Raw genomic sequence first — 14,996 nt, 5'->3', positions numbered from 1 at the left:
AGGAGGATGTGCAGGGAGGGAAAGTGAGAGAAAAACATGGAAAGGTTATCAGTATTCAAGAAGTAATGCACCCACTATCTGATGAATATAACTGTAACCCCTCTATGCAACACCCCAACAATAAAAATAATACAATAAAAATAATAATGTTTATGGCTTCTGGGTAGCAGATGTCCCTGTCAGACAAGTGTGTTTTCCATAGGTTCTTCAAAAGTGTCCAGGCATTTGCTCTAGTTTTCAGTTGTCAATTTTGTCACTCTAAACAGTGTCTTTTTTAAGACTCTAATCATATAGCACTTGTTATTTTTTTCTCCTTCCAATTTGCATGTTATACAATTGATAGGAAAAACAGATGTTTCTATCCAGTTCTATCTAAAAAGCTTGACTTAAGATGACGTTATGGTTAAGGAAGACAATGCTTGTGCTAAGCAATTTTTTTTTGTGGTTGGCAACCTTGAAAGTTGGGATTTCTGCATTTTTTTGGATACTGTATCATAAATACGGATGGATGAGTTGCACAAACATTTAAAAACTGCATTGTGCCTTATCCAAACAAAAGGATAACCATTCAAATTATGAAGGAATAGATCTTAAGTATGCTGCCTTTCGTTTTCTTTTTTCCCCCCTCTCTGGTTACCAAAGTTATAATTTTCTTAGTGTTGTGGTAGCTTGTCCATCTCAACAAATTTGTTTTTTGGTGAGATAATTGAGTTGGGATTTTTCTCCTCTGACATGAAGCCACATTATTAGAGTTACTAACCTAAGGCTTAGATTTTGTTGTAGAGAAAGTGAATTTATCCTGAAGTCACCCTTGACTTAATTTAGATATAGTAAAGATTTCTTCTTTTTCTGGGGAGAGGGAGATAGTTAATTTCCTATCAACCATTAACAGATTATAAAACTCAAATATACTTTGGGTCTTTGTGTTTTCCTTCTCTTTGGTTTTACTGCCAGCTCTTGGCTGTCGACTATTCTTTTTTTTTTCCAGAAGATTCTCTACTTAAGAATGATATAGAAAGCAAGAATTTAAATCTGGAAATTTCCATCAATATATGTTTCTTAAACATAGGTCATATGAATGTATTTGAACATGAAAACACTTTAACAGACTTCGAATGTAAACAAGATGTCGGCAAAAATATTTATCCCTCTAAGTCATCCAAAATGGAATCCAATAAAAGGCAATACTCAATGAGTACTTATGAGTTAGAAATCTCACAAATATTGCTAAAACCCATAATAGTCCAAGGCATAAGTTTTCTAAATTTTCTACTAGATACACTATGGCTCAAAGAAGTATATAAAATCTCAGGCATTACATAATGATCAAGTCCCAAAGCAAGGATTTGAACCTAGGTCTATCTGATATGCAAGTCTGTACCAGATCACCTTGCATTTTAAGGCAATTTCAGTGATCACATGAGATTTTTCCCTATCTCTTTTTGGAAGGACTTTGAGAGAATATTTTGGATGATGGATGTAGGTGATCAAGATTCTAAAAAGCATGACAGTTTTCTGTACTGATATAGTAGAGACAAAAATGAAATATGTGGTTGTGATAGATATTAATGTTGACTGGATTCACACTGTAACTTGAAATTGAAAACCCTCACATTTGAGTCCCTAAAAGTGAAATAACTCGTTTATAACATTTGTATGTTTAGGGAAATTATAATGTTTTTTATTTTGTCCAAAATAGCCTATTTTAATCTCTACTACATTTTCTTAAAAGCCTAATTCAACAAAAAATAATTTTTATACTTTTTTTTCTAAATCACTCTTCTGGTAAATTTTTGTTGTGGCTAAGGTCAAAAGTATAGTGATGTTGACACTAAGTTGCTATGGTCTGACTTTAGACATTTATTTATTATTTTGACATAGTTGTACAAAAGGGTTTTAGTTCTAGAAGTCAGATTATGAGCATAATGTGTCTTGGTAAAGGTCAACTCTTCCATGATTTTCTCCCTTTCCTCATCCTATCCCTATCCTCAAGTAACATAGTTCACTTTTACATAGTATACACTGTATATAATAATTGTATTTGTTTACCTTTTTCCTCTATTAATTTTAATTTTCACAAAATATGAGAAGTAGGACCTAATTAGTATTGATAGATGCAAGCTGGAATATTTTATTGATGTAGCAAATGATTAATTGTGATCTTCAAAATTTATACTTATTGTAGAATAGCAGCTAACACCAGTTACCTTCTCCCTTTCATTTCCCTAGAACACCAGATACACTAGACACTGTGATGACTCAACCTAGCTGCCTAATCTCTAGCAGCTAGGACGGGAGTAGAGGGAAGATGTTGACATGGTATTTAGAGATGGATGTAACTAGAACAAAATCTGGGGTGTCAGAGAATGGCATCCTGCTCACACCTGGAGCAGATATGAAAGAAACATTTGACGAATGCCTAATCCTGGGTAACTGGATTTACTTTTTTTATTTTTTTTTGTCGCTTGTGGGGCTTGAACTCTGGGCCTGGGTGCTGGAAGCTCTTTAGCTCAAGGCTAGTATTCTACCTCTTGAGCCACAGCACCACTTCTGGATAGACTTTTGAATTCAGACAAAATACCTACTGGTAGTATGTGGCGATCACTGCTGGTAGTGAGGGTGGGAGGAACTTTCTGGGTAGCTAGGTTTGTGTAAAAGTTAGGGACTTCAGAGACAAATAAATGGCATTTAGAGTAAAGATATTTCCATTGGTCTGTGAGAAGCTTGATTCTACTTTAACCCTTTTCCAGACATTTTAGGATGTCTGTGATGACTGGAGCCTTCAACAAGCACAATCATTAAACAGTTCTGCTGCTGGATAGTTGAAAAATGCAGAAGGAGGTATGTGAGTCCTCTCTCCTGAGGTGTGGATTCCAGGTAGTCTTTGAAGGCCTCCTAAGAGTCACACAAAGACTTTGGATCGCCATTGTGTCGTTTGTCTTTTTTCTAGAGCCGTGGTTACTACAGAGGGTTGGAAGGAAATGCATCCTGATTATTTCTGGCACTCTTAATGTTCATAGAAAGACAACTTGTGAAGTCTCTTCCCTATCTCTGGTTTGTGTTCACCTATGTCAATTCATTGAAACACTCTTATTTACCACGTATCAGAGATTAAGATTCATCCAGAATTTGTTGTTGTCTCTAAATTTGAGTGACTTTTCCCAGGCTTTAGTTTTTGAATAGGATTTCGCCTCTAAGGTTTCCCCCTGGGTATGCCCCTTCTCCGATCCCTGATGGTTTCCTAATACTTGGCTGGGTTCAGTCTGGCTTTGATCCTAGCATACCTTTTTGTTTGTGGTGAATTATTGGTTGGCTTTTAGGCAAGTTTTGACAAGTTATTAGCAATTGGAGTTCTTTGCCCAGTAAATAATGAGTAAGATTATTTAATCAGGGGTTTTCATCTGAATCACAGCATAGAGAACAAGATTGGAACAGCTATTTTCTTAACTCTTCTAACAATGGAGTGTTGAAAACAAGACATTTAAAATTATGTCTACTAGTCCTATAGATCATACTTAGATAAATTTGATGTAATTCATTAATACTTATAAAACTTTTCGGTGACAGCAATTTTACCCTGCCATGAAGGCTTTCTTTCTTAGCTTTTCTAAACTTGTCTGCTTTCTCTTACTTTCCATCTTTATTATATATATTGATCTTAATCTATTACTATTTTCTATTATTGTCTGGTTTCATTTGCACTTTGTTTTCTCAGCTGAAGAGCTGTGGATTTCTTGAGGGTAAGGTCATTAGTTGACATTGGAATTGGGAATATTGAATTAATGTATTTCAAATTAAATGATTTTATATTTTTCTACTTTCTTGGTGAATTTCTTGGTTCTAGCATAAGAGTTCACCATTTGGCAGTGCACTCTTAAGAAAATTCAGTATACATCAAGTATTTAGTTATTTCTATTTTGCTTTGTTCAAATGAGACATTTCTTTTTCATCTAATCAATGAAATAAGTTAAAATGCCCTTTTAGAGCCGGGAGTTTAGCCTAGTGGTAGAGTGCTTGTCTAGCATGCATGAAGACCCAGGTTCGATTCCATGGTACCACATAGAAGAAGATAGAAGTGGTGCTATGGCTCAAGTGGTAGAGCTCTGGCCTTGAGAAAGCCCAAGGATAATGCCCACTCCCTGAGTTCAAGCCCCAGGACTGGCAAAAAAAAGCAAAAAAAACCCAATAAATTGCCTTTTTACCAATTAATATTTTTTAAGTAGGTCTTTTTCCATAGAAATCATTTCGTCACATTAGATGGAATATTTCTCTTTCCTTTTTTTTCTATGTATGTGGTACTAAGGAATCGAACCCTGGTCTTTGTGTATGCTAGGCAAGCACTCTACCACTAAGCCAAACTCCCAGCCCCTATATTTCTCTTTTCTTTAGGCAACTATATCTCCCACTTGCTTTTCTCTCTTACTGTTTTTAGATAGAAGCCAGATAAAAACTGCGGGTTTTCCCTCCAAGTATTTCCCTCCAGTGTCCCTTCTTTGTCCTTTGGCTATCCTCATGCCTGGACCTGACAAATAGTGTGTGAGGGTAACAATGCTGGCCTAGTGAGTGAGTCTAAATTAGCTTTCAGTTGTCATCTGGAGAAAACCAACAAGGTCTGGTAGTTGGCTTTCAGCTCTCTAGCTGCCTGTCAATTTACCTGCTGATCTTAGATCTAGAAGAAATACCCTTTGAATCATAAACCAAAGCATTCTTTTAAACCTCTAGGTGTGGATGGTTTATTATGCAGCATAAACTGATAAAATTCAGAAAACCCTAGAACACCTCAATAGGACATTTTCCTTCACTCTACAGAACCCGTGCCACATGTTCTCTGCTCACCTGTCTAGCCCAAGACTTTTCTTGAAATAAAAATACTTGTAAATTAGCAAAGATATGGAACCAACCCAGGTGTCCCTCAGTTCATGAGTGGATCAACAAGATGTGGTATTTGTAGACAATGGAATTCTATGCTGCTGTCAGAAAGAACGACATCACCCCATTTGTAAGGAAAGACTTAGAAAAAATCATATTAAGTGAAGTAAGCCAGACTCAAAGGAACAGAGGCTCCATGGTTTCCCTCATTTGTCATAATCAGTAGAAACCTTGGGCTCTCCTAGCAGAGATTTACAATAGAACAAAATCTAGAGACATTAGGCCAAATAGTATGACACTAATGTAAGGACCTCCAGGATAAGGAAACAAAAGCCATATAATGAATGACTGTTGTTATTAATGTACTATGTTATCTTTCATCTCTTTTGCCATCCCTTGGTTATCTCATATTGTTACAATATTTCACCTTGTTATCTGATATATTTTATATGTACTTAATTGGTAATTTGAAATTGGATAGGGAAGGCAGGAAATCAAAATAAGTGGGGGGAAGGTGGGAGGGAAATGAGGACCATGTCATGAGAAAGAGTATCAATGTTTGTGAAGTTATGCATCTTCTATCTTGTGAATATTATGTAACCCTACTATTAATCATAATAAAAATTTATTTAAAAAATACTTGTAATTCTTCCTGTTTACCAGTGTGCCTTCCTGTTCCTTTTCTCTCCTTTCAGTTCATTTTCAGATTGATTGTTCAAATTGTAGATAATCTCCCACCTCCTCTAGGAAGACTAATGGATTAGACACTTGTGTTGTTCTGATATGTTTTTTCTTTTCTTTAAGTTTAACTTATTGGTACAATGTGTTTATATTTCTGTTGATTTCTGAGGCAAGTGTCCTTTATTGTGAAAAAATTGTCTAAAATTGTTTATCAAATGACTCATTAAGTGCTTTGACTTACACTAGTGATAACCCATGATATAGAAATCATAAATACAGGAATGAAGGGAAGGATAAGAACCCAATGAAAACAAGAGAAATAAAAAATTCTGAAGATCACCACTCATATATATATATATATATATACACACATATATGTGTGTGTGCTTATGTGTGTGTGTGTGTGTGAACCTGAATAAGATCACCAGATAATACACGTAGCCACTTTACCCATTAAACTGTTACAAGGCTGAGTCAGTGACTATACTGAAAGTGCTATGGATATTCTGCTCAGAAGTCCAGTCTGGAAACAAAGAGAGGAAATGACTTAGCAGGAGATTGACATATAAAACTCCCTGGAGACACATACACAAGCATCAAGCTGAACTGTGTGGATTTGCCACTGGGTTCACTTTTAGAAATTATTCATAATCATGATGTCATATTTTAAAAGTTTGTTGGAGGTTTCCAGTTTAGTTGAGGGATGTCTCTCATGTTATGTTTTCTTTTTTAGCAAAATAACCCACAGTGGTTATTAATATGCTCATTACAAAGTTATAATACACTAGGGACTGAGGTAAAAGTGACTTGCTTACAACGGGAACAGTTTTGGATAAAGCATCATAACAGAGATAATTGAAGAAATGATGGAATGGGGCTGGGAGTTTGGCCTAGTGGTAGAGTACGTGCCTAGCACGCACAAAGACCCTGGTTCGATTCCTTGGTACCGCATACAGAAAAAAACTTGGAAGTGGTATTGTGGCTCAAGTGGTAGAGTTCTAACCTTGAGAAAGGCCAAGGACAGTGTTCAGGCCCTGAATTCAAGCACCAGGTCTGGCAAGAGAGAGAAAGAGAGAGAGAGAAAGACAGAGAGAGAGAGAGAGAGAGAGAGAGAGAGAGAGAGAGAGAGAGAGAGAGAGAGAGAGAGAGAGAGGGAGAGAGGAAAAGAAAATGGAGAAATGAAGAAATGATGGAACAACATGGGACTTTGTATCTTTCAAGGTAAATTGTTTTTTTCATTACGGTATCTAACTTAGAAGAAAAAAACTTCTATAAAAAAGAAAGTTATATCTATAGTTACTTTTCTGAGACTCTGTGAAGTTGGACAGGTCCCGCCTGACAATGACAGGGGGTGTGTGAGAGGGAACGTGACACTTGCAGTCAGGCAGTCATGCTCAGGGTAAGGGGTTATTTTATGAAACAAAAGTGAAAGTAAGCATCAAAAGCAAGCCAACTTTGATGATGTTACATGGAAAGTGTGACAATGTCCGATACTATTCACCAAGATTCTGCCTTTATTTTTATTTTTTCTCAGTTGTGAGGCTTGAACTCAGGGCCTTCTCTGAGAGCTCAGCTCTTTTGTTCAAAGCTGCTCAATTCTATCACTTTGAGCCACAGCTCCACTTCTGGTTTTCTGGTGTTTGATTGGAGGTGAGAGTCTCATGGACTTTCCTGCCAAGGCTGGCTTTGAACCGAGATCCTCAGATCAGATCTCAGTCTCCTGAGCAGCTAAGATTACAGGTATGAGCCACCTGTACCTGTCTAAAGTATCTATTTTTAACTAAGACAAGAATAAAATTTATAATTCTGTAAAAGAGCGCAAAATAGAACTTCTGTCCCATCCAAAGATGCCTGATGTGCAAGAAACTGTTCTCATGTGGCCTGTAGCTGCAAGTCCTTGACGTGAGTTGGTAAATTTAAGCAATGAGATATTAATCATGGAGATCTTTGGAGGTGGATTCTTTTATGGAAGGTAACCAGTGTATCATAAAAGACTAATAGTGCTTCTGCTTAATAAGTAGAACACATAGTAATGAAGGTACTGAAAGCAGAAACTCATACTTATGTATACAAGTTTGGAAGAAGAATATGTGGATAAGGATTTCCACTGGTCTCTTTAAGTATCACTAGCTTCTTCAATAAAGTAATGCAACATGGTCACATAATGTACTCAGTGGCATTCAGTATGATAATCACTAGCCTCACATAGCTGTTTGAATTAAATTCAAATCCTATAAAAGCAAGCCACATGTGTCCAGTAACTAGAATGAGACACCAGTTCTTTGTCTTAATGTTGGGGTTGAATTCTGAGTCTCTAATGCAATTATGGTGGGGGCTGACTGTTTTCTCATATGTTAAATGAGAATGTCAGTCTCCTGAAGTTTAATCATAATAAATCTGACAGTTATACTAGTATCAACTCATTTTATAGATGCATATTGAAGCTCACACAGGTTCAGTAAACTGGCTAAGTATACGTAACTACTGAGTCATCTAAACCAGCCTGTTGAGGTTTGAATGCTATTTTTGATACCTATTTCCATAAGTCCAGTATGTTGTCTTTCTGTACAGAGTATATCAATCTACAGAGAGTTGATCTAGGGGAACACTGACTGAGCAGTGTAGAATAGATGCTAGCTATAGCAGCTTAGAAAGAACAAAGCCAGGGGCTTTCACCATTGAGCTGCTTAAATGAGAGCTATTTCAGTCTGCATGCTATGTGTGCATATCCTGACTCGCCCTTTCCTTGGGGGAAAATAGGGAGAAAAGTACATACATGGAAATGTACTACTCACTGCTGCACCAACTTTGGCAAGGACACAGAGTATCATGGCCTCTGAGCACAAAAGGACACTTTCCTGCCTGTTAACATGCTCAGACTCCAACTGGGATGTGAGAATCTTGTCTGAATCTTTCCCAGCATCCCACCACCTTAGCTGCAACCCTGTGGAGAACAGGAAAAAAAAAAAGAGTGATGTATCTGGAGAGTCAGATCTAAGCAAAAGCAACCTCACTGCAATTCTTAAAATAAGTTTCAATGAAAGAAAGCCTCCTGAGTCAGAGGATATGACATCCTCATTTGCATGATTCAGAATGGCAGTGACGCCACTGGCAGCCGGTTACTGGGGAGGAGTTCCTGAACATGGAAATGCTGAACAATTAAATGGATATGGTAGCTGGCACCACATGAATTGTCTTAGATAACTGGAGGCTGTTCCACTGGCCTGGTACAGGAAGCTCATGCTATCAGAACTTCACAGTAGGTGAGTCCTGTCACCACCCCACAGTTTCCTGGAGTGAGGTGCTGAGGGCAGTCTGCTGAGAGGAACTGAAATTGCAGGGCTTCTTTTCCAGAGCAGAATATTCTATAGTTACAACATAGTGCCTCTGTCTTTCAAATGGATTAGAGAACATTCATCCAATATTAGAACGAACACTTGTAACCTTGTTACCAATAAGAAAAAAAAATCTTTTAGGGTTACTATGACACTTGGGACGTTGACTATAAAAGCTGATTTGGGGAAAAATGCTCTCTCATATTCTTCAGCTTGTCTCTAGTCTCTTAAAAATGAGAGCCATGCTTGAAATGCTAGCTATTCAGGAGGCTGAGGTCTGAGGATCATGGTTCAAAGCCAATCCTAGCAGGAGAGTTTGTGAGTGTCTTATCTCCAAGTAACCACTGAAAAGGGTTAAGTTTTTTTAAGGGGTAGCATGCTAGCCTTAAGCAAAACATTAAAGGACCTCCAGGACCACAGTTCAAGCCTCAGGATTGCACAAAAAGTAGAGTCACATGTGTCATAATAATAAAGCTTATAGACAACAAACTAGTGAAACCAAATTTTAAAAACTCTGCTGGGAGCCAGCAGTGTGGCCTACTGGTAAAGTGCTTGCCTAGCATTCACAAGGTCTTAGATTCAATTCCTTGGTACCACATACAAAGAAAAAATACAAAAATGGTGCTGTGGCTTAAGTGGCAGTGTGCTAGCCTTGAGCAAAAAGTGTTCAAGGACAGTGCCCAGGCCTCGAGTTCAAGCCCCAGGACTGGCAAAAAATAAAAACAAAAACAAACACCTAAACCAAAAAATTCTCTGCTGATTAAGTAGTAGGTTTCACCACATACTATATCTTCTCTTCTCAGCATAAACATCCGTGCTTTTATGAATTTTAATTTTAATTTTTTTGTTGGTCATGGAACTTGAACTCTGGGTCCAGGTGCTGTCCCTGAGCTCTGAAGCTAAAGATACCCCTCTACCACTTGAGCCACAGCACCACTTCTGCTTTTCTGGTGAATAATTGGAGATAATAATCTCATGGACTTTCATGCGTGGTTTGGCTTTGAAATGTGATCCTCATATCTCAGCCTCCTGAGTAGCTAGGATTACAGATGTGAGCCATTGTGCTCAGTTTTCTCATATTTTTTTTTTTTTGCCAGTTCTGGGCTTCAGCTCAGGGCCTGAGCACTGTCCTTGGACTTTCTCAAGGCTAGAGCTCTACCACTTGAGCCTAAGCACCATTTCTGGCTTTTTTCTATGTATGTGGTTCCGAGGAATCGAACCCGGGTCTTTGGACATGCAAGACAAGCACTCTACCACTAGGCCAAACTCCCGGCTCTCATAATTTTTTTTAAACACATGTGAATGAGCTATGACTGCCATACAAGATTTGTTCAATGATAGCCCATACCTTTCTATTCAAAGCCTTCTATCTATTAAAATAACCCCTGCTATGGTGTAGTCTATTTACCAACAGTCGAAGAGATGTGTATTTTTAGAGTAATAGTTCCTACTGAAGTGCAAATTGAAAATCTTGCTGTGCATTTTTTTTTACATATCATGCTCTTTATGGATGGCCTCATTCATACAGGAAACCTAGTTTGAAGCCAAGCTTATATTGAATGGCTCTCTATACTGGTACCGTCAGTAACTGAGATAATTGAGGGCTATGTTCTTAACCTCTAAAGATGCCTAGCCTTACCCTCTAGCACAGAGTCAGAACTGCTACCACTCAGGCCTTCTGGAGCAAACACTTTTAATAGTAATGCCTGTCCCATCATCTCATCCAATGTGTGTGTATATTGTAACCAGAGTTTAGTTGCTTCTGATGCAGAAATGACACAAAGTTTCCTAAATAGGTCACATTAAGTGGTACTCATAGTAGGAGCCACAGGAATGCACAGAAATAGGAATGACTTAAAATGTCTTTTGTGAGCAATTGCCAATTGTAATAAGCTCCTGACAGCAAGAGAAAACCTGTTAGAATGGTGTCTACTTTCCTTCCCATCCCATTGTTTTTGCCTATGACGAATGCTGTGTTTTCTGTGATGCTGTGTTTTCTTTTAAGATGATTCATCAAGGAGAGATCTTTTTTGGGGGGCAACCTGTGTTGCAAAGACTAGCTTTCTTCTAGATTCTGTCCTTGGCTAAAGCCACATTGCATAGCAGGTACTGACTGAAATAGAAGACGGTATCCCCAATTTTTTTTTTATTAATATCACTTCTTGTAAGCCAAAGTTACAAGTAAATCAGTCGATTTCCATTTCACTGTGGGGACAGAAAAAGAGAATTGGTCAAGTTGACATCTACAGAATGTGAGAGCATGTTCTGTTTTATTTTCAATCCCTAAAACTTCTTTTTTTTTTGGTCTTTCTGATGTTTCTTTTTATTTTTTTAATAATTTTTTTATTGTAATTAATGAAAGGGTTACATGATATTTGCCAGATAGAAGGTGCATTAATTCACATACATTGATACCCTTTCACATGTCTTGGTACTCATCACCCTCCCCCCCACCCACCACCCATCCCCCGTGTTGGTTTTCCCCCCTTCCCTATCAAATTTCAAATAACCAAATACAAATAAATTCAATATATCAGATAACAAAGTGAGATACTGTAACAATATGAGATACCCAAGAGACAGCAAAGGAGATGAAAGATAACATAGTAGATTAAGGACAACAATCATTCATTATATGGCTTTTGTTTCAGTATCCTGGAGGTCCTTTCAATTAGCTTCATACTATCTGGCCTTATATATCAAGGTTTTGCTCTATTGCAGATCTCTGCTAGTAGAGCCCAAGGTTTCTACTGGTTATGACAAATGAGGGAAACCATTGAGCCTAAGTTCCTTTGAGTCTGGCTTACTTCACTTTAATATGATTTTTTCTAAGTCTTTCCATTTCCTAACAAATGGGTCCATGTCATCCTAAAACTTCTTTCTACTAAACACCAACTTTATTCCTGAAAATAACTGGAACAAACAAAACAACCTTCAATTATTTTTTGATGGTAAGTTTCTTGTTAGAGTAGAACTTAATTTTTTTTAAAAAATCAGACTATAAGAAAGTCAACTTTTAACTAGTTTTCTTTCTTGCTAAATCTAAAGACTGACACAATAAATTTTTACTCAGTTTTCTTATGTATAGTTTATTGCTATCACTGAAGATGGTAAAACACAAAGCTCTCCTAGAAAGATAAGTCTACTAAGAAACAACATCCCAAATTAATAAATGAGCTAAACACGTAAAAAGAGACTTCTCAGAAGAATGGCCAGTGGACACATGAAGAAATATTCAACATCTCTGATCATAAAAGAAATGCAAATCAAAACACCATGGAGATTCCATCTTATCACAGTTAGAATGGCCATTATCATGAAAAGTAACAGTAACAATTACTGATGGGTATGTGACCCAAGAAGAATGCAACTACACTGTTGGTGGGAATGTAAACTAGTTCAACCATTCTGGAAAGCAGTATGGAGGCTCCTCCAAAGACTGAATACAGATATTCTGTATGACCCAGAAATCCTACTCCTGGGCACTTATCCATCTGACCACAAACCAGGCCACCCCTAAAAGTACAACCATGTTCATTGCAGCACTATTTACCATAGCTAAAGTATAGAAGCAACCCATCCTCAGAGGATGATTGGATCAAGAAAATATGCACAATGGAATTCCATGCTTCCATCAGAAAGAATGACATTGTCCCATTCCTAAGTAAATGGAAAGACTTGTGTGAAAAATTATATTAAGTGCAACATAGGTTGCATGGTTTCCCTCACTTGCGATACTTAGGATGTGTCTATAAATCTACAGATAAACCCAGTGGACAGTAAAAGACAAAAAATTATACTTGGACATAATAAATTAAACAGGACTCAAAACAATCACACAGTGTGACCAATGGAGGATATTCTTAGGAGATGATCACAAGGGCTCAATAACTATGTGCATATGAGCATAGAAAATGATGCTTATTGAAATGAACCCCAAGAAATGGAAATAAGAGGTTTTGTATTTGTGTGTGTTTGTCCCCCTTTTGTTGCTATTTCTGATTTCTGTACCTTGTATATATAAGTTTATCTTCTTTGGGAAAGGGAAGGAGAAGCACAGAAATGGTTGAACAAAGAGCGAATTTATTTAACAGCAATGCTCACTAGACACCATGTTGAAAATTAGCTATATAACTGGGGGAGAGGCATGGGGAGGAAAAAAGTGAGAAAATGAAGGGGTGACCCTATTCAAATAAGAAATATGCTCAATAGCTGATTTATGGAATTCTACCCCCCCTCTTACATCAGTTTTTTTTGTCTGTCATGGGGCTTGAACTCTGGACCTAGGTGCTGTCCCTGAGTTCTTCAGCTCAAGGCTATATCTTTACCACTTGAGCCACAGTGCTAATTCAGTTTTCTGGTAGTTGAGATAAGAGTTTCATGACTTTCTGTGCCTGGGATGGCTTTAACTGCAGTCCTCAGATCTCAGCCTCCTGAGTAGTTAGGAGCTACCACGCCCAGCTGTTAATATTTAAATAAATTTATTTAAATAAATAAATAAATAAAATTATTTAAATAAAATAAATGAAATTATTTAAAAAAGCTGTTTAAATAAAATTATTTTAAAAAGATGAGTTTCCTTATTTAGATTGCCATGCTTGTTGGGAATTCAGATTCCTCACTTCCATTCTAGATGAATGTAATCTGTAATTTTTCAAGACTGTTAGAATATTGCTATGTACATCAATTTTTTTAAGCTCTGTTTTTAGGATTAGTTTTCACAGGCTTAGATAATCTTTCTATTCAATTGTGTATGATGATCTTAAAGAACATTATAGAGATTCCTAAGTCAACTTCAACAAGCTGTCAACTACTCATACCTCAAGGTATTTTGGTACCAGAGCTTATATTTGTAATTATGGTTACTAGTGATATGATATGAATATTGTAAACTGATACAACCCGAGAGTCAAGAGAGTGGTTCTGTTTCCTTATTGTTGAATGTAGACCAAACAACTTTATGTGGTTGAAAGTACTATTAAAATCATAGATAATTTCTGTATTTAGGAGACTAATATGCATAGATTATGAGTTGAAGCCAGCTTGAACTTCATATCTCTATCCCTCAGGGGTGTGTGTGTATGTGGTGTGTGTGTGTGTGTGTGTGTGTGTGTGTGTGTGTGTGTGTATGGGCATGTGTGCATACATGTGTATGTATGTGATTCAGTCTTAGTAATTACAAGGTTCCCAGACTTATGGTATAAGATATTTGTGTAGCTTAAGGAGAAAATCCTGGGTAGTTTCTCAAGTATATCTAGCTAGTTAAGTTAGTGTGACTTTAATTGGGGGAAAGAGCTTTCTTGTGATAATGGAAGTTTTCAGTCATTCTTGTATCAGTGGTTTACAGAGACTGGTGAGACCACATGGAAGATAAAGGAGTTTATGAAGTTATGAACCATGTGTGTTGTAGGCACACATGTAATCTCTTAACATTTCATGGTGGGTTTAAGACAGCACAATTCAACATGTGATCACCCCCCTCCTGACAGCTACCTGGACTCCATGGACTAATGCCACTGCCTCTCGGCCCCATGCCAGTGCACTTGACAAGAAGGTCAAGAAGCATGCTTAGTAAAGTCAGGATGCATGAAGTGTGTTGTGGGGCAGGCATGGAGTGCAGAACATTAAATACTTTAGAGGACTTCAGGTATTACAGCACTGAAGGAAAAGGGACTATTTCAGGCAGCTGGTATAAGGTAAACCACCTAAAACTATTTTCAATTAAAAAGTAAGATCCTATTAAACCCTCCCCCACCTCCAACCCCTATGACCACCTATCCCACTATTTGGTATTCAGTCTTTGGAATTAATTCAGGTAGAATGTGTGCATAATGAATCACATTTTTCTTTTTTGCCAGTCCTGGGCTTGAGCTCAGGGTCTGAGCACTGTCGTTGGGCTTTCCTCAAGGCTAGTGTTCTACCCTGAGCCACCACACCACTTCTGGCTTTTTCTATGTGTGTGGTACCGAGGAATCAAACCTGGGTCTTTGTGCATGCTAGGCAGGCACTCTACCACTAGGCCAAACTCCTGGCCCTGAATCACATTCTTTTATGTAAATATACCAAAAAGATACACAAGGAAGAACTCTATACAATAAATCAATTTTTTTC

General features: G+C 37.5%; 1 pseudogene; it reads right to left on the bottom strand.

Moving 5' to 3' along the window:
- Window positions 1-14,996, bottom strand: part of LOC150069602 (heterogeneous nuclear ribonucleoprotein C-like) — a 91,441-nt pseudogene that overhangs the window by 29,526 nt on the left and 46,919 nt on the right.

Source organism: Megascapheus bottae, chromosome 1 (assembly GCF_031878675.1).
Source record: "Megascapheus bottae isolate mThoBot1 chromosome 1, mThoBot2.hap1, whole genome shotgun sequence".
NCBI lineage: Eukaryota > Metazoa > Chordata > Mammalia > Rodentia > Geomyidae > Megascapheus > Megascapheus bottae.
This window is presented reverse-complemented; position numbering and strand designations above follow the sequence as displayed.